Source organism: Balaenoptera borealis, assembly GCF_965194805.1.
Source record: "Balaenoptera borealis genome assembly, chromosome: 16".
Lineage (NCBI taxonomy): Eukaryota > Metazoa > Chordata > Mammalia > Artiodactyla > Balaenopteridae > Balaenoptera > Balaenoptera borealis.
This window is the reverse complement of record NC_138872.1, coordinates 57,065,901-57,088,823: the sequence shown is the minus strand read 5'-3', so window position 1 is coordinate 57,088,823 and position 22,923 is coordinate 57,065,901. Positions and strand designations below refer to the sequence as shown.

Sequence of the window (22,923 nt, the reverse complement as noted above, 5' to 3'; positions counted from 1 at the left end):
CAATCCTATGGCAGTGGGGGAGCCAGGATTCAAAGCTTCATCTGGCATCTGCATTCACACTGCATCAGTCAGGGCCCTAAGACAAAACAGGTGACACGCAAAAGTCGGGGACGTCCTAGGAGACTTAGTTAAGGGACCACTTCCGTAAGTGAGAGTGAAGTTTAGGGAACCATAGGGATGGTGCTGTAGCCCAGAGCTAGGACTAGTAGAACGGTTACCACTCCTAAATCTGGAGGGCAAGGGAAGGGAGCAGTTACTGGAACCCTGGAAAACGTCATGCAGTGGAGGCTGTTTTGAGAGGAATAGTGATTTTCAGTCCAAGGACAGAGTTAGTGGAATGTGATTTTCCATGGAGAGCGCCAGGGAGGAAGGCCATTGGCTGACCCATCCAGAAGCCAGGGATCCCACTGATGTGGTCCATTTTGGGCAGGCTCCCAGTGTGGAAGGCAGGGTGCACAAGGGCCCAGCACATAGCCTCACTCTTCCGCTCCAGCAGATCTCCCAGAATATTTCTTTTTCCCAGAAGGTAATAGCCTTCAAGCCGTACCAGCAAAAATCCCCCTTCTAAAGAAAGCTGATAAATATCAAAGCATTTCTCTTTACATGCAATTGAAATAATCTCAGAGCACATTACTTAGATTTTGGCCATGACCTAGAACCTATAAGAGTCCATCTCAAGTAACATGTTATATTCATAAAGATATCCACCCAGCAGAGGGGAGGAAACACACAGGCTGACAGCTGCGTGGGTCGTTAAAACTCACCTCCTCTATTATTTAATATATCTCCAAATACCCTGGGGCAGGCAGGGGAGAGTTTCTATAAGCTGTCTACATTACAAGTAGGCCTTCAGAAGAGGAAATAAATGCCATTCTTCCTCCTCAAAGGAGAGTCATCTTGCAGTATTAGGTCAGCTGTGTTGTGATCAGATGGCTTTGGGAGCTCTCTGCCACTAGTACAGGGGATTTGGGAAGAAAAAACCCGCAGAATTTCTCTGTCCTCCCGTACCACATTGCTGCTCCTCTTTCTACCACCGTTTCATATGACATATCCCAGGATAATGGCCTGACTCTTTGTTTCATGATTAGGAGCCTAGACTTCAAAGCACCAGTAACAGTGTTTTGCATCTAAAATCAGCATTTGGAGGATCTCCTGTGTGCCAGGCCCTCGGCTAAGTTTTGTAGATGCAGAAATGAATGTGACATTGTCTGTGCATTGGCAGAGAGAATGGGCTAATGATGGAGAGAGACTTCCGTCAATTACAAATGAACAGGCTAGGGATGAGGTGTGATACAGTGCTCTGGAAATGTGGAGGAGGACGGAGCGATTGCCTTTGTCCTGGATGGTCAGGGAAGTTACATGGTTCAGGTGATACCGAGCTTTGGGGGAGGGATTCCTGAGGCAGAGATGGAGAAGGAATGTTGTAGACACAGGCAGAGGCAGAGATATGGCCTTAAAGATGTGTGAGGGAGCAACCAGTCAAGACACATCTGGAGCAAGGATGTGCGGAGTAGAATTCGAAATAGGAGCTGTGCCTCAAATGCTTATTAAGGTTGGATTTTGAATGGCATTGATGCTTTGCCAATGGTTATTGCCTTTGGGCAGCAGGGAATTATGCAAAGTTTTTAAGCAGGGAAGCGATAGAGTTAGATCTGTGTTTGAGAGCGATTGCTCTGGCATTATTGCTTAAGGCGGGTTGGAAGGGAAATATCTGAATGTGGGGAAATCAGTTAGGAGACGCTACATCAGGATGAAGTGGGCTGAGACTAGATTGTGAAAGGCCTTGAATGTCAGGGCAGGGATGTCAGACTCTATTTCTCTCTAGGAGGGACTTTCAAGCTGGAGCCCACTGACTGATTTCAAGGGGGTCCATGATATCATAGTTGACGTGTTGGAGACCCATTCAGATGTGCTTTACTGGGGCAGTGCATCCACCCAAAGCGAGTGTTGGGTGAAAGTATTAAAAGATACACGCAGTGCTGTGCCAGTAACTGGTAACAAGCAGGTTTCCAAGAGAAGAAATAAATCCCCTGATGTGTAGCTTTGGCCTATTTCTGTGGTGTAAATACTCCCACTGTAGCTGATTCCAAACTGCTAAGATGATGCCACCAAATGCAGCATTGGAATGAGATGCACCTAACTGAGTTCTGTGAGTGAGTGAGAGCTGGTTCCAGCACATCACTGGAGAGTTTATCCTTCTGTGGAGAATTGCCCTTGGCCAATGGATGCTGCCTTTTCTACAAATGCCATGAAAGAAAAAGACATATAGCCAATGACTGAATATAGGGGGATACAGAAGATCTCCCTCTTTGCTTCACAGTGGGACCATTCATTGGTCATAAACACACTCCAGAGCCCCTTGTGGGATCAGGCTGAACCTACACTTCAGTTGAACCCATTTCTTTGCTTAGATTCTTTCCCTGCCCCATCCTGCTTCCTTCATTTCTTTTCAAGTTTGTCCCAAGAGCTCTCCATCCATATAAGTCACTTACACAAGGACTCCTCACCTCAGATTCTGCTTTTAGGGAGTCCAATCACAGACATCAACCCTAGGAGTTGCATGCAAAGTCTCTCATGGATTCTCACATGTGTGTCTATGTCTGGGAGAAAGTCAGTGGCTTTCATCAGATTCCCCAAGGAGTTCATGACCCAGAAAAGGTTTGAAATCTCTGCAGTAGGTGATAATGTACACTTTGCTTCTAGACCCCCAGTGAGCCCAACTTTCTGTAAGATTGAGGGAAGAGGGTTCTCATTAACAAGAACCACCCTGTAGAGGGTGGGCTTTGTCACTTGGAATCCCAGCCCAATCCCTAAGGTCTGAGTGTAGAGAGAGGGATGATACTTGAATTCATGGAGACCCTTTTGAAGGGAGAGAGAAATCGCAGTTCCAGGCAAGGCAGAAGATATTAAGCTGCCCTTTTAAATCTTAATCAAATGCAAGCAAAAGCATTTTCAAAAGCAGGAGTAATTGGTGGTCGAACAAAGCTTCTTTTTGAACCATGAATGTTTCCCCACACCTAGGGACTGTTGACAGCCTTGTTCCAGGCTTTTCTACCATAGCTACTTAAAGCTGCAGCATCCATTCTTCAGTGGTACCCAGCTGAGACATGAAACATAGTGTGAACCTGGGGCAGGTCCCTGGTGAATCTTTAGTTGTTCTCAGGATCAGTGGTGTCACAAGGTTGGCCAAGGAGGCTAGGAGGCGGGCTGCTTTGCACAAATACACACACACACACACACACACACACACACACCGTACAACTGTAGACACTCATGCTCTGCCTATGCCCACATCCTCACACCCAACTCCATCACAAACAACCCCTTCTCATCACACACCTACATCATTCACACACTCACCAGCCTCCTCTTCTACCCCCCTGACACACTCATCACAAGGTTAACACAGCTCTGTTCGTAGACTCACACAACCCACCACAAACACACATTCACCATTCACTCACATTACGCACTCACTTCTCTCAATGATTTCTCACCCCATCTTTGTCTCTCCTTCATGTTTCCCTCTCCCCCACTCTCCCACCCACTCTTCCCACACACCTACAGACCCCTCACACACTTTCTCCATACCCTTACCACGCCTAACACACACCATCACACCTCTTTCCAGAAGGACCCTTGCACAGAATCTTAACCCCAGTAAAAATTTCACTGTGAAAGAATTGCTCTCCTGACTCCTCTAAATTCTTTTCTTCTCTCTTCTGGACACTCTTTGTAACTCAGAGGTATTCCTGACGGCCGTTTTGGGTATGCTGCACATCCTTTATTGGCTATCTTGACTGTTCAGTACGGCATATTGGGTAAAAGCACCAGGTTCAGCCAGCTGGGATCACCACCCTTTAAAGGCTGCCTCATGTTGCGTCAGCTACCCCTTTCCAAACCTCAGTTTTCTGATCTGTGAAATGGAGACACCAAAAGTATCTGCCTCTTAGGATTGAAGATCAAGTGAGTAGGATAATGTAAAGCCCTTAAATCAGCTCTAGGTGTGTAATAAAAGGTGGATGAAAGTTAGCCCCTGATATTATTATTATTATTATTATTGAAGTATAGTTGATTTACAATGTTGTGTTAGTTTCAGGTGTACAGCAAAGTGATTTAATTATATTTATGTATACATATATACATATATATATATACACACATATATACATATATATATTCATTTTCAGATTCTTTTCCATTATAGATCATGACAAGATATTGAACATAGTTCCCTGTGCTATACAGTAGGTCCTTGTTGTTTATCTATTTTATATATAGTAGTATGTATCTGTTAATTCCAAACTCCTAATTTAACCCTCCCTCCCCCAGCTCCTGATATTATTAGGTGATGTCCAGCGCTTGAAAGCAGGTTTCCGTGAAAACTCCAAGCCCTGCAACAGGCCTGGGTTTGTGGATCTGACAAGGGAAGGCCTTATGTTTTCCATTTAGATCAGTCTCTGTGCAGTGGGTCCCTGGGAGCCAAACATGGCGGTGTCCCAGCAGGGAGGTTGAAGTGAGTCTCTGCAGCAACAAATTAAGGCTTGGAGAAATTTGAGGAACTCTCATTTTTAAAGCTTGGGGTCAAACAAAGCACAAGTTGGTGCCAGATGATCTGGACATATAGGCCAGCCCTGCGATGAATTTTTGGCAAATGCACTTTGGACGTATTTGCACCCAAACGCCCTGGGTGAAGCTGAGTTTGGGATTGTGGGGGAAACGTTTTGGGTGTATGAGGGTGTGGGGAGTGGGGAGGAGTGACAAAGACTCTCTCCTTGACCAAACTAGTCAGGCTCCTCTGAATTCTCTTCTCAACGAGTCCTGACTTTCGGGCCTCTGTGTTCATCTCTGCATTGTCCAGTTTCAACAGGAATCCTGCTGAGTCAGTTGAGCCAGAATCCCCCATCCTCAATAACTGATCACTCTCGATACCCAATCAAATTCCTCACACCCCACCATCCCCCAGGTGATGTCTGATCACCCTGGCCTGCCTTCAGCAAGAATCCTGTTAGGTCGGTTTCGCTAGAATTCTCCCCACTCTGATATTTCCTCTTAGTAATTTTCCATTCAGTGATCCCCACGCTGCTCCTTGGCTATCAATTCCTATTTTTCCCTTGTTGTATTTGTAGTTGAGCCCAATCTCTGCAAAACCCCGTCTCGTGGTCCCTTCACCTATCACGATAGAGCCCATGAATGAAGTCTGCCCGCAGTTCTCTAACAAGTGTCGTGTATCAATCCTGTGGGAAGCTGGTCTCCTCCTTCTGGGGCAGGGAACACTCTGATCATCGCATTGTAAGGCAACCTGAGCCTCTGGGTGGAGGGGTGAGGTGGCTTTCATCATTCAACCTACTTGCTTTTCTTCACCAGGAATAGTAAGAGCTGCCTCCTTTTATTAAGTGCTGACTATGTTCTAGGGATTGTGCTAAACAAATGCTCAGTGAGGCCTCAGAGCCATGCTGGGAGGTGGACATGTCTCGTATTACCGTTGGGAGGACAGTGGTTCAGAGGTTAAGACGAGGTAAACTGCCTCTTCTTGGTAGGACGTTCGTATGTGACAAAGTGGGTTACCTGGGGCCATAAATGCTGAAGGAACTGGAGCTGAAGGGACTGATGGGCAAGAGGCAGAGGGTCAAAGGGGACACACGTGGTGATGGCAAGTCACTTGCCATGTGCCTCTACAGGGATTAAATCATGAGCTGCTGCAGCTGCTGACCTTCAACACCCCCTGCAAGGAGTTCAGGGTGGAGATCAGGAATGAGGCACTCTGTGCTCTGGGAAAAACTGGCAGAGCAGGTCTTCAGATAGATATTTTCAGGAGAAGATTTTATGAGCCCAATTCTTGCATCTCCTCGTATCTAGGAAAGCACTAAAATCCTTCGTGGTGATGTCTGCTCCTCGTGACTAGCAGTAACCTTCCTGAGACCAGCAGCAACCTTCTGCAAAAACTACACGCTGATTGCATGTACTCCCCCTTCACCAAAATCGCATCTATACTGACCTTCCCCCGTATCTCTCTGGAGCAGTTTCTCAGAGCTATCGGAGATGCTACCTCCCGGGCTATAGTCCTCATTTTGCCCCAAATAAAACTTAACTCACAACTCTCACGTTGTGCATTTTTTTCCAGTCGTCAGTGACTTGGTTGCTAGACGTGTGGGGTCATCTCTCCTGACCCTTCACACCCCTCTCTTAGCACCAGGCTGACCTCCCCCTGCTCCCACGGATGGGTTTCTGGGAGGTGTGCTCTGTTACAGATCTTGTTCCTGCGCTGTCATTCTGCCTCTTTAAGAGCAATACAGAACAGCTCGGCGTGTCACCAGCTCGGTCAGTCCCAGCCCTCACCCACCCCGTTTACACAGGGAGAGACGCTACAGTCAGTGCCTGGGGTCAGCGCTTAGAGCACATGCCTTCCACTCCCAGCCTTTCAGACACCTGCCTCTGCTCTCCTGCATCTCCAGACTCAGCTTCCAGCCCCTTTCTATCTTTCACCAGGAACATCGTTCAGCAGGCAGGACCAGAGCTTCAAACGTTTCAATCTCAGCTCTTATATTGCCCCCCTGTGACTTTGGACAAGTCCCCATCAACAATCTCGATCCTTAGTTTTTCGTCTGTAAAACGGAATAATCCTAATAAAAATAATAAATAATAACAATGTCTATGTGTCCTCGGGTTGTCTGAAGTGTGAAATGATCTTCATCTGCAAATGGCATTTTTATCATGATTTCACCCGACTTCGTGGCAGAAATATTAATGTAAAGGTCTTGACCCTGAAAGGATCGCTGCTCCATGGTCTCCCTTCTGACCGCCAGGCCAGGACTCTGAGGGCTGCCCAGCAAGGCTGCAGGAGAGAAGGAGCCAGTCCACTGGCCACGGAGGAGGCTGAGGCCCATGAGTTTAAGGGGGATTGTTCAACACCTCCCAGAAAATTGGAGGGAAAGCTGGGGGGTTCGGATCCAGGACCCCTCCTACCTAACGCAGGGGGTTTCCAGGAACATCGAACAACTGGGCTGTGATTATAATAAAAAAATAACAGTTGCAAACTGCAGCCTTCCCCCAACCCCATCGCCCCAACCTCATTTTTTGAACACACATTTTCTACATGTCAAGCACTATGTTAATGTTTGCATTGATCATCTCAATTAAGCATCATGGCTCTTGGGAGTAGCAACTGTGATTAACTCCATTCTGCTCAGAGAGGCTAAGAATTGGTCCAAGATTACAAGTCTAGGAATTGATGGAGTAGGGAGGCAAACCAAGGTCATTTGCGTTCCAAGTCCATCTTATATGAAAAACTTGAGGTGACTTAGCTTCAGGGTATGGATGGACCTGACTTAATTGAAGGAGAAAGCTCCATGGGCCCCAGAGGCTTTCTTTAATCTTCTTCCCAGGACACTGGTTTCTCTCTCAGTGGCTTTGCTCGGGATAAATCTAGCCAGAGACCGGCAGGTCCCTGTGTGCTGACCTGGCCCACAGTCACTGCATTCTCTTTCCTGTCATGTACAGCTTGAGTGATAGACTCCCAAGCCTCCGGTATGATTCTCTCTGACACTCTTCTAAAACTGCCCCGAAAATAGTTCTCCTTCTTTGCCTCAGTTCTTCCTTTATTTAAACCCTTGAGCCGCCAAGTTTTAGTCTCTTTTCTTTTTTAGGTGGGTGGTGAGGATCTAATATTTCTTGTTTCCTTGTCTCCCCTGCCATCCTCCACTTCTTTTTATCACCTGATTCCTGTACTTCATGTGCACACAATGAACTTGATCCCTTTCAATCTATGACATACTATTAGAATCAGATTTTGCACTGATCTGATTTTATTTTATTATTCATCCCTTTATCATCCCCACCCTCCTCTTGTTCTCCCAACTCACAGGCACTCTCTATATTGTCTAATTGTATGACTTCCCACTATAGTGTTCCTATATTTATTTAGATATGTGTGCATCATTGGATTTTGCTTTGGGTGGGTGTATTTGAAATTTTGCATAAATGGCATTGTGTTTTAATTCTCCTTTTCTGATTGGCTCAGTGTTATATTTGAGATCCATCCTTCTTCCCATGTGTAACTCTACATCATACTTCCGAATGCTTCATGGTATTTCACAATCCCTTACACCAGATTTATCTGTTTCCCTAGAGATGGACATCTAGGTTTCTTCCAGCCATGCTACCACCTAAGAAATCACTCTATCTCCTGAGGTCACAAAACTATTTACATTTTTCTTTTGTTTAAATAGGAAAGGCATAGCTTGAATGTATTTGGAGCTTGTTTTTGTGCATGGTATGCGGTCGTGATTCAACCTTCTCTATAAATAAATTTATTATATGCATAATAATTGCCAAATAGCCTAAATGCTTATAAAGTAATCCATTATCTTCCTCCACAGATTTGTGATTCTACTTTTATCATATGTCAAATTACTCTCTCTCTCTCTCTCTCTCTCTCTTCCTCTAGCTCTCTGTCATGTACTATATATTCTGTCCCACTGGCCTATTTGTTTTTGTGCCAGTACCATCTTGTTTATATTACTATGGTTTTTGTAAGATGTCATAATAACAGGTTGGGTGAGTCACCCTCTCTCCTCTCTCTTTTTTAACCTCCCAAATGTCCTTAGCTATTTTTGAAGTTTCATCCTTATATACACATTTTAAACCAGTTTGTCAAGTCTCTTACCAAGTCGTGTTGTGAGAAAGTCTGTCCCATGGGGTTGGTTGGGTGACTGAATGAGATAATGGATAAGAAGGGCTTTGCAAACTGCTAAAGAGTCTAGAAAAGTTGGTACCGTGTTGAGACAAGAACAGGGCTTTGGGGTCAGCCAGGTGTGAATTGAAGCCCCTTGGAACTTGGAAAAATCATCTAATTCCTCTGTTTCTCAGTGTCTCTATATGACTGAAGTTGATATTAACCAGCTCTCAGGCTTGTGTGTGGGGAGGGCAGTGATTATGAGAGGCACCATAGCCCAGTGCCTGGTCGGGCTGGGGGACTCAGCCGTGGGGATGGGACTATCATTAGGGATGCGGGAGGAAGAGGAGGATGCCGAGCCAGGCTTCGCGCAAAGGATCAGGGCTGCTGCTGACGTGGGACCGGCTGCCAGGTTAATGAGATCATTCATCAACATTATGTTCAGGGCCATGATGAATTTACCCAGCTCCCCTGCCTGAATCTTCTGGGGGAAAGGACATTAATGGTGACATCTCTGAGCACAGGGATGTGTGTCAGGCTCCTGGAGTGGCGGTGGGGAGAGGACTTGCCTCTCTCCCCCAAACTCTTTCTGCTTCAACATCTTAAACTCAGCAATGCCTGATGGGACCTGCTGGGTTATTACTGATCTGCCCTACAATCAGCCAGCCATGGGAGGAGTTAAATGCTCAGACAATGCTAGCAGGCAAAAAGGTAGAGTGGAAAGGGCACCAGGTTTGGAAGCAGATGCAATTAGGTCTGAGCCTGAGCTCTCCCGCCTCGTGGCTGGCTGTGTGACCCTGGGCAAGTCATTTTGCCTAGTAATTGTACCTACCACGGAGGATGTTGAGAGGGTCATGTGATATGATGAATGCCAAAGGAATATGATAAATGATAATGTACCACAGAGATGTAAGGCACTGCAATCATTTCAAAAAAAAATAATCATGTGCTGCCTTTCAGGTGATCGTTTCCTTGCAGTTTTAACTGTAGCCCTGTCACTAACTGGCTGCTGTAATACTTGCCTGGAGAAAACTGTGGACTCCAACAACTGGCTTGGATAATATCATTTAATGACGCCCGCAAGTTGGCGTGTGTGTGTGTGTGTGTGTGTGTGTGTGTTTACTGGGGGGAAGGAGAATTGTAAGATGAGAGGTTATTAGGGATAAGAAAAATTCTAGCCAAAAGGGTTTAAGGGAAAATCAAATTAATTTGGACTTTTCATTTAAGTAGAAGTGCAGCTGATGATTGTGAATCTAGAATGGCCTTATGACTAACAACAATGATGACTAGCAAAAACAATAACAATAGCTCAATATGCTCCACATACTCAATTGATTAGTATCCATTGTTCCATTTACCTTTACATCACAAATCCCAATCTTACAGAAGAGGAAGCTGAGGCTTCCAAGGTTTAAGTGACACGGTGGGTAGGTTGTTGGAACTGGGAATCAAACCCGGGTCTGTCTGTCTCCAATACCCAGGCTCTTCATAACTTGGAATGGCCTGTCGGTTACACTGGGAGACTCATACGGGGTTCTTTTCTCTGTCAAGAACACAATGCGCCCACAATGTCACTTCTGAAAACAGCAATTTCTGGAACTGACACCTCAGTTTTTCAGATTGGGAGGCTGACACTTGAGATGAGGCATCAGGCTAGAGCATGTCACCCCCTCTCCCACCCCCGTCACCATCACAGTTGTAGAGGTGCTTGTTGCAGAAAAAGCAGCGAGTGAGGCAGCCAGCTAGAAAATCAGAAAAGAAAAACGTGGCTTCACTTGGCAGACAATTTGTATTTTCTTTGGTTCACCAGGGCCAGATTCCTTTCCTGGTAACTTTCCACTCAACTCTCATTGGAAGATAACCTCTTCTTAGGTCATTGGATCTTATGCAGAATCACCTCCCCGCCCCCAGTGGCTTCTCCTGCCATAGACTTTGACTACAGAATAGAGCAGGCTATTTTCACGTGACCAGGAATTTATTTTCCTATTATTAAAAATATTTCCATCATCACACCACCTTAAAAAATTGACTTGGGGCAAAAGAAAGAGATTGAAAATGATTCGCCAATCTTAACTGTCAGAAGGCATCTTGGCTTAGTATAAAGGTGAGGACTCCGGAACGAAGCAGACAGTCAAATCCACACCCTGCTACTCTCCAGCTGAGTAATCTCAGGGAAGCTTCTTTGTCCCTCTGAGAAGAGCTAATATATTGCCCACCTCTAGGGGGCACCATTCTCTCTGAATTCCTGGGAGTGCTTTCACTGAGAATATCCTGTTCATGGCTCCTCCTGGAGTTGGTGTAGCACAATTTCCCTGTCTCAGAACGTCACAGTCTTCATTTATAAAATGAGGATGATCCAATAATAGCTTCTTCATAAGGATTGTTTTCAGAATTAGGCGGGAAAATGACCACCAAGAGGCTAAGAGTGCTGGCACCATCGTAAGTGTTCAACAGGATTCATTCCCACCTGATTTTTCAGAACTGGGAGGACATGGAGATGAATAAGATACATAGAGCACCATCCAGTGCTTGGGAAATCAAGCATCAAGATAAATGATGATCTCAAAGTTTGTGAAACAACATGAAACAGGAAATTACAAAGTGATACTTGTCTAAATAATAGATAAATGACCTTGTGAAAAAGTATTATGACTTCCTAAGAGAGAGGTTGTCTTAGGTGAGGGTCCTCAGAAGCAGATTCTGAGATGAGGATTTATCTGCAGATGATACAGAAATGGTCCTGGCAGAAGGAGTGGGGGCAGCAGGGTAAGGTGGGGAGGACGACAACTAAGGGTGTGACTTCAGTGAAGCCGCAGCCTCGGCCTAATCCTGCAGAGAAGCTCTGGAATGTACATTGCATCTCTGAGTTTGCCTCTCATTGCAACAAGGAGCTTTCATACTGCTGCCCAGACCTCGGAGGGCTACATTCCTGGACGCTCCTGGATCTCTCTGCAGTTCTCCAAAAAGAGTCACAAGTGTCAGCCATTAAAAAGAAAGCACACAGAAGTTGGTGAGGGGATTATGTTCCAAAATCGCATCTCCCCAAAATGGCCACAGCAGTAGTTCCCATCCCTTAAACTCTTCAAGGATTCTACTGCTCCCCTTGAAGAGCTACAGGTAGTCTATTAACTCGAGGCAACAGTGACTGCCACGATGACTAGACAACAGCAGAAGCAATGCTATGTGACTTACGAGGCTGGGACACATGAAGTTAGAGAGCTCTCTCTTGGAACACTTGCCCTTAGAACCAGCCACAATGCTTTAAAGCAGCTCTGGCCACGTGGAGACATGTAGAGGGGACTCAAGTACTCCAGCCCTCAGCCCTGGTGAAGCTCCTGCTGACAGCCAGCCCTAGTTTGCCAACCATGTGAGTGAGACTTCTTGGAAGTGGATCTCCTGGTTGAGTCACCCGCCTGACGCTGCATGGAACCAGGGTGAGCCTCCCATGCCCAAGCTGCAGAATCAGGAGCAAAATAAATGATGGCTCTTGTCTTAAGCCACTAAGGTTTGGGGGTGACTTTTTTTTTGCAGCAGTAACTGGAACAGGGTGTAAGAAAATGGTAGAAGGAATCCCAGAATCTGGGTGAAGCACTTACAGTGTCACAGATGCTTTTGGGGTCAGGTTAGGATTCTCTTTACCGTGCTGGTATGCCCATCTCCCAGATCCTGTGAGTGGCAGCTGTTGCCCTCTTTTGGAGAATTGCCTGGGGTCTGAGGGGAGTCACCTTTCCTTTCCCAGAGGTATCCTTTCCTCTGGGAAGACCACAGCCAGCAGCTGACTGACACTGATGGTGGTACTAAAAGGATGGTCCCTTGTCTCAAGGTGGAACCAACTTGGTGGTGCCATTGTGTTTCAAGGCTTCCCATGGGATCACACTGAATGTGGTCTCCTCACCCTTGTCTAGGTTTTTTCCCTGCCCTACCTCCCTTCCCCTTGTGAGTATTGCATTAATAAATCACTTGCATAAGAATCATCCTCCAACTCAGGCTGTGCTCCTAGGGAACCTGACTTAGTACAGACAGTTCCAGAGACATTTTCTACAGATACATTATTATAGGACTAACGTATAATAAAAAGTATAAGTTTTGTATACAATACAATGCAAGATGATGATGACGATCATTACTGTTGCTGTTGTAACCTGATAAGATGTTTTAGCAGAACTTTTATCAGTGTGTATTTCAAATACCCTGAAGGGGTATAGGATGAGGATGTCTTGATAGCTGAGAAAAGACAGGGATCTTTGTGTCCTAAGACTGGTCTGTGCAACACTGGATTTAGAGGCTTCTGGTTCAGCACGACGACTTGTGCATGACACCCACCCCAAGGCTCGTGGACAATGCACACACAATTAATGTGATTTCCGGTTCAGCACCACAACATGCAAAAAGCAGATGCCTCAATTAAAGGGCGACTGTTTCTAGTAAGTCTTGGTTGTAAGGTCTTATGCTATTTTTCACATCTCAAGCCCTTCTCCCTTGACACCATCAGGATATTAGAAAAATGCCAGGGCCTGCCAGGGGATTACTCTGTTTATTAAATTTAGCTTCCCAAACAGAGATGCACTGCACTTTGTATCACCCTGGAGAACTTGAGCATCAAGGCATTCTATTGGCTTGAAACCCAGCAATTTCACAAGACAATAAAACAATGTATGTTATTTTCATTTTTTTTTTCCTGTATACTTTATTTGCTAAGGGAAGTAAAACATAGTGCAATGACACACCATTATGTGATATGGAACCTCTCTGCTGAAATTAAATCTCACCATTACAGGGTGAATATCCAAATCCGTGGAGTTAGCACTTTCACTTTGTGCATGCTAGTGGCTGCAACTTGATGGGTTAGGTACTTCGTTCCACTAGTGTTTTGGTAGCCTTTGTTCTAGTCTGGAAGTTTGCAAACGAGGTGAGTGCAGAGCTTAATTCTCAGACAATCATAGGATGCAGAATTGGAGGAAACCTCGTGACAGTTCAGCTTAGTGATTTCCTTTTTAAAGGTTAGGAGACTGATGAGAAACAAAAATGTTTTGCCTACAGTTACGAGGTTAGTGAGTCAATAAGCCAAGTGTTCTGACTCCAAGTTCCATGGTTTTCCTGAAGGTCACACAGCCTTCTGCCACTCCTGTCCTTCATGTGCAAGTAGCTACACCACGAGGGCTGCTCTATTTTATTTATTGTCTGGTAACTATTGCAGCTGGACAAACGAGACCTTGTTCCATGTAGGCGCAAACTGGTTGGCTGTGTAAGTCCTAGGTGAGGTGAGGAGTTTGAACACCGTAAACATATTTCCCTCAAATACTATAATATGTCCTGCCTTCATTGCCACTGCTATTCAATGCCAGACATGAAAGCTATGGAGAATTTGCTGAAGATGATATTCTAAGACATTGTAATAATACCATTCTAGCATGCTGACATAGGAATTCCTCATATTTGCAGAGAAAAATGTTCAAGAATTCAGGGTTTTCAAGAGTCTGCCCATCTTTAAAAAGCTGAGGCACGGACAATGGACTTTGTAGTTCAATAGTTAGTACTCAGGGTGGACTTGTATACCGGTCATAATGAGATCAAGCCTTTGCAGAGTCCCTTAATTTACATAAGGGCTGGGTCATAATAACAGTGGTTTATCCTATAGGCTTGGAAGTCTGACAGCTGGTGTTTGAATCTGTTCCCTATACTTGTTCTTGGGTAGGTTATTTAAACTCTTTAAGTTCCAGTTTCCTATATGAATATTGAGGATAATTTTAGCAATGCCTATAGCATGTGGTTATTTCGTGGATTAAATAAGATCGTTGATGCAAAGCCCTTTAGTACTGTACCTCACTTTTCAGCAGTACTCCATAGCATACTCACTTTGTAGATGAGAGAAGGTCACGAGGGCTTAGTAGGAGTCATGAGATGAGTCATGACTAGACCCCAAGGCCCCAGGTCTTCAGGCTAATCATCCATCCACTGTGGTACCCTGCCATCTTTCCCACCCCCAGGACCCTCTTAGCATTTATCAGCCAGACAGGTTGGGACACGTTGTATTTCATTGTTAAGACCTCCTCTTCATCAACTAGAGGTTTTCCCTTCCTCCTACACTCTTTTCTCCTTCCTTCTTACGTCAGCCCCATCTGTTGCTGAATCCATCACCGGAGTGACAGCGTTCTGATGATGTATTCACATAATACATTATCAAAGTGCCAGTCCTGATGGCCCCGTGATGTATGAAGCTGGCGCTTGTCAACACCCTGCAGTTCCAACAGAACCATCCATCACAGCCGCGTCCTCTTCATGGGGGCACTACACGGAGACACCTTCCTAGGGAGATGAGGAACCAGGTGAATGTAACACCAGGGAGGCATCCAGAGAGATGGGCAGAATGCATACATTAATCCTGAACTGGAAAGGAGTGCGTTACGGGCTACCCTTGCTGAGCCTAGCGTTCATTCAGACGCATTCACCCAAATACGTCAAGCCAGGTGCTCTCCTGGACGTTGAGGATCAGATGATAATACTGACAACAATGCATGTTGCTTGAGCTCTTCTTGTTCATCAGACACTGTGGTAAATGCTTTATAGATGTTACTGCATTGCGTGCCCCCTGTAATCCCACTTACACGATGCCTCCATTTTCAGACGAGAAAATAGAGGCACAGAGACACTAAGCACCTAGACGTGGTGGTTCCAGCATTTGAACCTCAAATACTGACCACAGAATCTATTCCCTTACCCATTAAGCCTAACAGGAGAGGCAGGCCCTCACATAAGGTAAGTGCTTGGTACTACGTGTGCAATATATGTACACTCTAATGCTAACAGCAACCTGCAAAAGTAGGTTTTATTAATGCCATTTTGCAGATGAGGACACTCAGAGGGGTCACACTGCTGGGAAATGGTAGAATTTGATCTTGCATTAGTCTGACTTCAAATCCACTCATCTTAGATTGCAAGGCACAGTGGGTGGGCAGGAGTGAGGGGTCTAGACTCAGACCCGGCTTCAAACCCAACTCCACCACTATCCAGCTGTGTGACAGTGCAAAAAGTAATGAGCTCCTCTGGGATAATAAAATAGATTAAAATGTTAGAGGATTAGAATGCTGCCTGGCACATAGTAAGCACTCAAGTGAAGTTATTATGTTGCTACTACTACTACTACAATTCCTGCCACCATCACTGCTGTTAATACGACCGTTCCTGCTACTAGTATACAACACCACTTCCCTGCAGGCTGATTGGTTTGCTGATTGACTGATTGACTCAAATATGAAAAATCAAGAGAAAGTGGTACAAGAGAAAAGAAAGGGTTTATGAACAGAAGATAAAATGAAGGTTGGGTCATGGTTTCTCATCAGAAAATGAAGCTCTGTTGACCTCTCTCCATCTTGCTTAATGTGAACTGTGGATCTGATGGGACTTTGCAGGCAGACAGATTTACCATCACCAGGTTCTTTTAGCCCTAGTTGGCCAAAAAGAGCTTTCTCTTTGCCTGGGAGCCAGAATGATCAAATAACTTTCAAAATAAACAAATCAGAAATCATACTGTCTTTTCCATTGGTAACAAGTCCTGGCAGATAGAATGCTGAGGTTTCAGTTGCTTTCTTTCCAGAGATACTAGATCACCTACAAGACAAAGTATGAATCTTTTCTCTTCAGTGATTAGGACTCTGCCAACCTTAGCACATGTCTGCCCATGTATTATGTGAGGTTACCCATGAGATGTAATTTAAGGTGCTTTCTTATGACCTACTTAAGGAACTGCCCTGGTTTCTAAAATTTCACCACTAAATATGCAACCTTTTTGGTCTTAAAGTTGTGTCATCTTTAAGAACCTTCTTGAAAATGTGTGTAACTCAACAAAGATATTTTCTAGAAGATACAATTCTCAAGCTGCACTCATTTCTCTTAACTTAGTCTATCCTCACAACAATCCCATTTTGCAAATGAGAAAACAGATGAAGTGAAGTGAAGCGGGTTGCACCTAGGTATTAGCCCAGGCCATACTTGAACTTGGGTCTCTTCAGCTACAAAGACTTTTCCATTCTTCCACGTGGATTTGGAGAGAGGAACTCCTGGGAAGGGTGAGGCAGAAGATAAAGACTTATTGAGATTTTGAGATGGGAAAGAGCATAGGAATAAAAGTCTGATAGAGTTGGATTTTAGACTCAGCCCTTACTAGCCCACGACCTCAGTAAGGCCATTTAACTGTCAGGACTAAAATTCCTCCCTGTAGAGGGGAGTTTTGGGGAAAATGGATACATGTATATGTATAGCTGAGTTGCTTTACTGTGCACCTGAAACTATCACAACATTGTTAACCTGCTGTACACCAATATAAGATAAAAAGTTAAAAAAAATAAAATTCCTCCCTGTAAAATAATGGTGACAATAATAATCAATTCATGGGATGGCTGGAGAGATTAAATGGTTTATTATGTGATGGTGTTGATTCCACTCTTAACCCATAGGAGGCGATCACTAAATATTTCTTTTTCTTTTTTTTTTTTTTAGAAAAAACACATGACTTTATTATTCCCAGCACAAAGGGCAGGTCTTCGCAGAACGAGGGGGCAAGTTCTGACGGCCGGGAGGGGGCCCCTACTTGCATGCATGAGTGGGTTCCGCAAGACCACAATGACCGAGTCCCCCGCAGGCACATCTTAGAGATGTAGTGGTCCTTGTTGACTGGCTTGGACTTCTTCTTGCCCGTACCATTCTTGGGGATTTCGGTCCACAACTCTTTCACGTTCTCCAGCACCATGTTGCAGTGCCTGTCGAAGGCCTTCACGTGGCCCAGGAGCTTCTTGTGGCGGCAGTTGAGCACTTGGGTGTTGTTCTTGACCGACTGGGTGAGCACGGGGAGTGGCCGCGTGTGAAACTCCTCCTCCTCCCGCTTCGGCGGCTACGCCGGGGTCATCGCACTCTTGGGCTTGTTGAGGAGGCAGCAGTGGCGGCCGCGCTCTCAAGTCGCTACTGTCTCCTCTGCGTTGCTTTGTCCTCTTTTCACTTTTCACTGCCTGCTTCCCTGAATTCTAAAAGTACAAATTCTGAACTAGATCAATAATGTAGATCAGCCTCATGGCGTCCCAGAGAGTGACTCCCAGCACTGAGATACTTTGTCAAAGGATGCAATGCATGGCCTCTTTCTACCTGGAGCAAAGACAGAGTTGACACGCTGTTGTTGATTTCACCTTTCACTAAAGCCACGGAATCTGCCTGCCTTTGAACTGGTCATGGCTGAGAACCACACACCACCTTTAGAAGAGGTCTGGCCTCCAAGAAAATCTCAAATATCACAGGGCCACAGCTCGCGAGATGCCTCTTACCTGGGCAGGGTGGAATGATTTATACCTGATCTGTCAGAGGTCACCAAGCAGCTCAAAGCTAAACTGAAAGATTAAGAATTGATCCAGATGTAATAACAACCCTGACTAGACATCCAGGCTTCCACTGGCTGCCCTTAAGGCACTAGGCAGGCGGCCTCAGTTTGCAGAGGGTAGGGGATGTTCTGGAGCTGTCCTGGGGTGCACCCAGAATCTGAGGCTGAATTATGAATTCTTGTGTGATAAAGTTGTTTTTTTTGAGGCAAAGGAAGCTCTGAAGGGACTTGTAGTTGCTTCATTCATTTGTCCGAGCTTATACTGAGAATCACATGCCTCATCTTGTACTAGACTCACCGTCCCAGGCAGAATTCTGAATGTGAAGTCTATGGAATCTCGGTGGAGGGTGTTCAGTAACTCCCTTCCCACAAATCTAATGCAAAGTGCGGCATTCTTATTCACTGGCTCTGCTATCTGGTCACCTCGGTTCCCAAACCAGTTTGGCCTCAATTCCTTAACTTAGAAAATGAGGCTAATAGAAATATCTACCTCTGGACCTGAATAGGTACTTCTTCAAAGAAGATGTACAAATGGCCAAAAAGCATATGAAAAGATGTTCCATGTCACTGGTCATGTAAGGAAATGCAAATTGGGTGGGGAGGGATAAATAAAGAGTATAGGATTAACAGATACACACTACCATATATAAAATAGACAAGCAACAAGGATTTACTGGGTAGCACAGGGAACTACATTCAATATCTTGTAATAAACAATAATGGAAAAGAATCAAAAGAAAGGTATGTGTACATATAAAATCGAATCACTTTGCTGTACACCTGAAACTAACATAATATTGTAAGTCAACTGTACTTCAATTAAAACAGAAAGAAAATGCAAATCAAAACCACAATGAGCTACTACTTCACACTCACTAGGATGGCTATAACAACAATATAAAACCAGAAAGTAACAAGTGTTGGTAAGAATATGAAGAAATTAGAACTCTTGGACATTGTTGATGGGGGTGTAAAAATGGTACAGCCACTGTGGAAAACTGTTCGGGGGTTCCTCAAAGAGTTAAACATATAATTACCCTATTATGTAACAATTTCACTCCTAAGGAAATGAAAACATATGTCCACATAGAAATCTCTAAATGTTTATTTCATTTTGTGGTGTATACATAAAATGAAATATTATTCAGCCATAAAAAGAAATGAAATACTGTTACATGCTACAATGTGGATGAACCTTGAAAATGTTATGCTAAGTAAAAGAGGCCAGACACAAAAGGTCACATATTGTACGATTCCTTTTGTATAAAATGTCCAGAATTGTCAAATCCATAGAGATAGAAAGCGGATTCCTGGTTCTCCCTGGGGGGTGAAGGAAGGGGAACGGGAGTGATTATTTAAAGAAGATGGAGTGTTCATCTGGGGTGATGAGATGGAGTTGGTAGCTAGTAGTATCTTAGTAATCATTTTGCAATTTACAAATGTATCAAATCAACACATTGTACACATTCAACTTACACAGTTTTATGTATCAATTATATCTCAGTAAATCTGAAAAACTTAAATTTAAAAAGTTTTGAAACTAGAGAGAGGTGGCGGTTACACAACATTGTGAATGCATTCAGTGCCACTGAATTGTACACTTTAAAATGGTTAATTGCATGTTATATGTTATCTCAATTAAAAAATAGTAATGCGAACCTCTAAAAGTTGTTGCAAAAATTTAATAAACTAATACACGTATCTGGATAAATAAATATTAATATTGTTATTTTAATACATAAATATTGTTTTAATGATTATTATGATATTTACTTTTTCTGGAGAAAAGTTTCCAAGTGTCTCATCAGATTCTCAGACAGACCCTCAGCCCCCAAATACTGAAATAGACAAATGAAACATTGGCCTGGGAGTGTGGATTGGTGCAGCCATTCTGAAGAACTGTTTGGTAACACTTGGTCAGTTAACATGGAAACATATATGCCCCACTTCCTGACAAATGCATTTCTGGGTATGTATCTTCAAGAGATTCTCAACTGAGCTCCTAAAGGTTATGCGCAGAGATATTTACCCTGACATTGTGAGATGGGGTTGGAGGCCAAGTGGACCTGGTCCCTGGGGGATGCACATTGTGCATTTGGTGAATCGTTTTTTTTGGCTGTGTTGGGCCTTCGTTGATGCATGTGGGCTTTTCTCTAGTTGCAGAGAGCGGGGGCTACTCTTCGCTGTGGCGCGCCGGCTTCTCATTGCAGTGGCTTCTCTTGTTGTGGAGCAAGGGCTCTAGGTGTGCAGGCTTCGGTAGTTGTGGCTCGTGGGCTCTAGAGCGCAGGCTCAGTAGTTGTTGTGCACGGGCTTAGTTACTCCCTGGCACATGGGATCTTCCCAGACCAGGGACTGAATCCGTGTCCCCTGCATTGGCAGGCGGATTCTTAACCACTGCACTACCAGGGAAGTCCTTCTGTGAATCTTTAGAATGGTGATCAGGAATTTTGGTACCAACGTAATGCTCTTAAAAACATAGCTCTGGGACATCTTTCGTAGCAGACTCTACTGATGTAGTTACAATACTCTAGGGGAGTGAGTGATTTAAGGAAAATCACTAAAACTGCCCCAATAACCTTTTCCAAAGAGGTCACTTAGATGTTGTTTTTGAAGTGTATGTGTACGTGTGTGTGTGTGTGTGTGTGTGTGTATGCACATGTATGGGATTTTTCTGGGGGGGGAGGGTGGAATTCATTAAGAAGTAAAGTTAAAAGGAATTTCAATTTTTATATGTCAAACGAAATCAAGATCTTCCCAATTTTACTCAGCATAGTACTTGGTCTTAATAAAGTATAATTTGTAGAGTACTGAAAGAAACCAAAAACCAAAAAACAAAATCCCCCTCCCCAAAAAAAACATAGCGCTGGGTGCAAAGAAGAAAGGCACAGAATGAAATCCATAGCCCTTGACCACATATGCAATTGAAATGGTGAGCAAACCCTAAAAATGCAACTGACAGGGCCACAAAAAAAGGACAGGATACACAGTGAACACAGGAGCGTGATCACCGAAGGAGGGGGAGTGACATTGGGACTGGGAATAAAGGGAATAAATGAAGAAAGCAAAAGAGAGATCTGCCCGAGCACAGTGATGGCTTCTTGTCATGAACGGAGTCAGAATAACCCAAACTTCTGCACCCAAAGTCAAACAACACAGCAAGCAGAAAACAAAGACCCATTGGTCTAGGTCGCCAACATATTTAAGGGCAATCACAATCTGGTGGTGGGTCAGTCGTCAACCCTGGCTGTTAATTACCTTCACCTGGGATTCCCAGACCAATGCCATCAGGCTCTCCAGGAAGTGGGGTTGGGCTCTGCGACCTCTAGAAGCTTCCTAGGTGGTTCTAATGTGCAGATGCGGTGAGGAGCAGCGTGTTAAGGGGCCCGGGGTGAAGGGGAGCCCAGGGAGCTGCAAGGATGCTGCAGCAGGATAAGCCGTGGGAGAGGAGGACGCAGAGGGAGAGGTGGGTGAGAGATGGTCAGGGCCAGATGCTGGGGGGTTAGGCCTCTGGAGTCTTTTCCAGAATTTCATGGGGGAAACATTGGGAGAGTTTTAGCTGGGGAGCAACATAGCCAGATTTGCACGTTAGAACATTCTGGAGGACTGTCTAGGATGGAAGTGTGGGTAGGAAGGAGGAAGGGACCCCATAATTGTCAAAATGCTCCAGGTAAGATGGTCAGAGTCTGGACTTAAGGCAGGGAGGGTAGGCAGTAAATATAAGTATAAGGCAAGGAACAACCGTCCCATTTTGTCGATGGGCAAACAAGGGCAGAGGGGATTTAAACAGCTCTCACCCCATAGTCTGAATTGGACTTGATAAAGGTCTCTTCCCCTCGAGTCTGGTGCACTAGTTCCAGTCTGAGTGCGTGCTCAGTGGACAGTTTCACATTTTGGTGCACTTTTCACATCCAGGAAAGGACTGGAGTGTTACTGCTTGGGCTGCCAAATAGAACATAACCAGACCCCTGTTACATTCATCAGTAGCCCAGGATTGGGCTGGGGCTGCCATAGCACACAGATTAATGGAGTGAAGTAAATAAAGCCATGTGCCTCTCGGGTTACAGACAGCTTTCAGATCCACCCTATACCTGCTCATGGCTGGGCCAGCATTTATCTCTATCTACATGCAAACCCACTGATCAAGTGGAAGGTTACTAGTACTGAATGATGGTTGGAAGGAGGATGGCCGTGTTGGACCTGACTGTCAAGGTGACGGGAAAATACTAGCTAACATTTATGGGTTGCTTATAAAGTGCCTGGTACCATTCTTTACATATATTGTCCCATCTAATCATTTCAACAACCCAGTGAGGTGAGCTGGTCCTGTCAAACCCGAGTCAGTGTGATGACCAAAGCAAGGCTCTGGAGCGTGTACTGTTTGCCCAGGGTTGGTGGCAGAACTGGCACAAGAACTGGGTTTTTCTGGCCCCCAGCCCATTTCCGTCATAGCTCCATAAGCCACGGATCAACATGATCAGGTATCGCCAGCCGTTTAAAAGTGTTATTCCCTGCAATGCTTTGTCTCTATTCTAATCCAAGAGGAGAGACGAGCCTCATCTTCAGATTTGCCAGGGTCTGTAATGGATGCTCTGACTGCTTTTGAGACTTTTGAAGCTGAATCAGCAGGTTGGCAAAACCTGGGATTGTGCCATTTGGTCCTCTCCGAAATGGGGGACAATTTAAGAGCTTCCAGGAAAAACAAAAAGAACAGTTCCCAGAAGAATACGGGGGCTTTCGCTGTCACAACGGGGCTGCCCAAAAGACCCCGCATTGCTATGGAAACGGTGCATTTCTTTTTTTATGGAGCAGGCACATAAAACTCCCAGAATTTGTCATGAAATAAGTTACTACTGTCCCGAGGCTGCCAAAGATGTACACCCTCATT

General features: G+C 44.8%; 1 pseudogene across 1 annotated transcript; it reads right to left on the bottom strand.

Annotated features, from left to right (window-relative positions):
* Positions 1–8,167: 8,167 nt before the first annotated feature.
* Positions 8,168–22,485, bottom strand: LOC309613163 (small nuclear ribonucleoprotein Sm D2 pseudogene; annotated as a pseudogene). The gene is made up of 2 exons: positions 22,371–22,485; positions 8,168–17,620 (listed from the first exon to the last, which is right to left on the bottom strand). The product of its transcript is annotated as a small nuclear ribonucleoprotein Sm D2 pseudogene (transcript).
* Between the last annotated feature and the right edge of the window lie 438 nt (positions 22,486–22,923).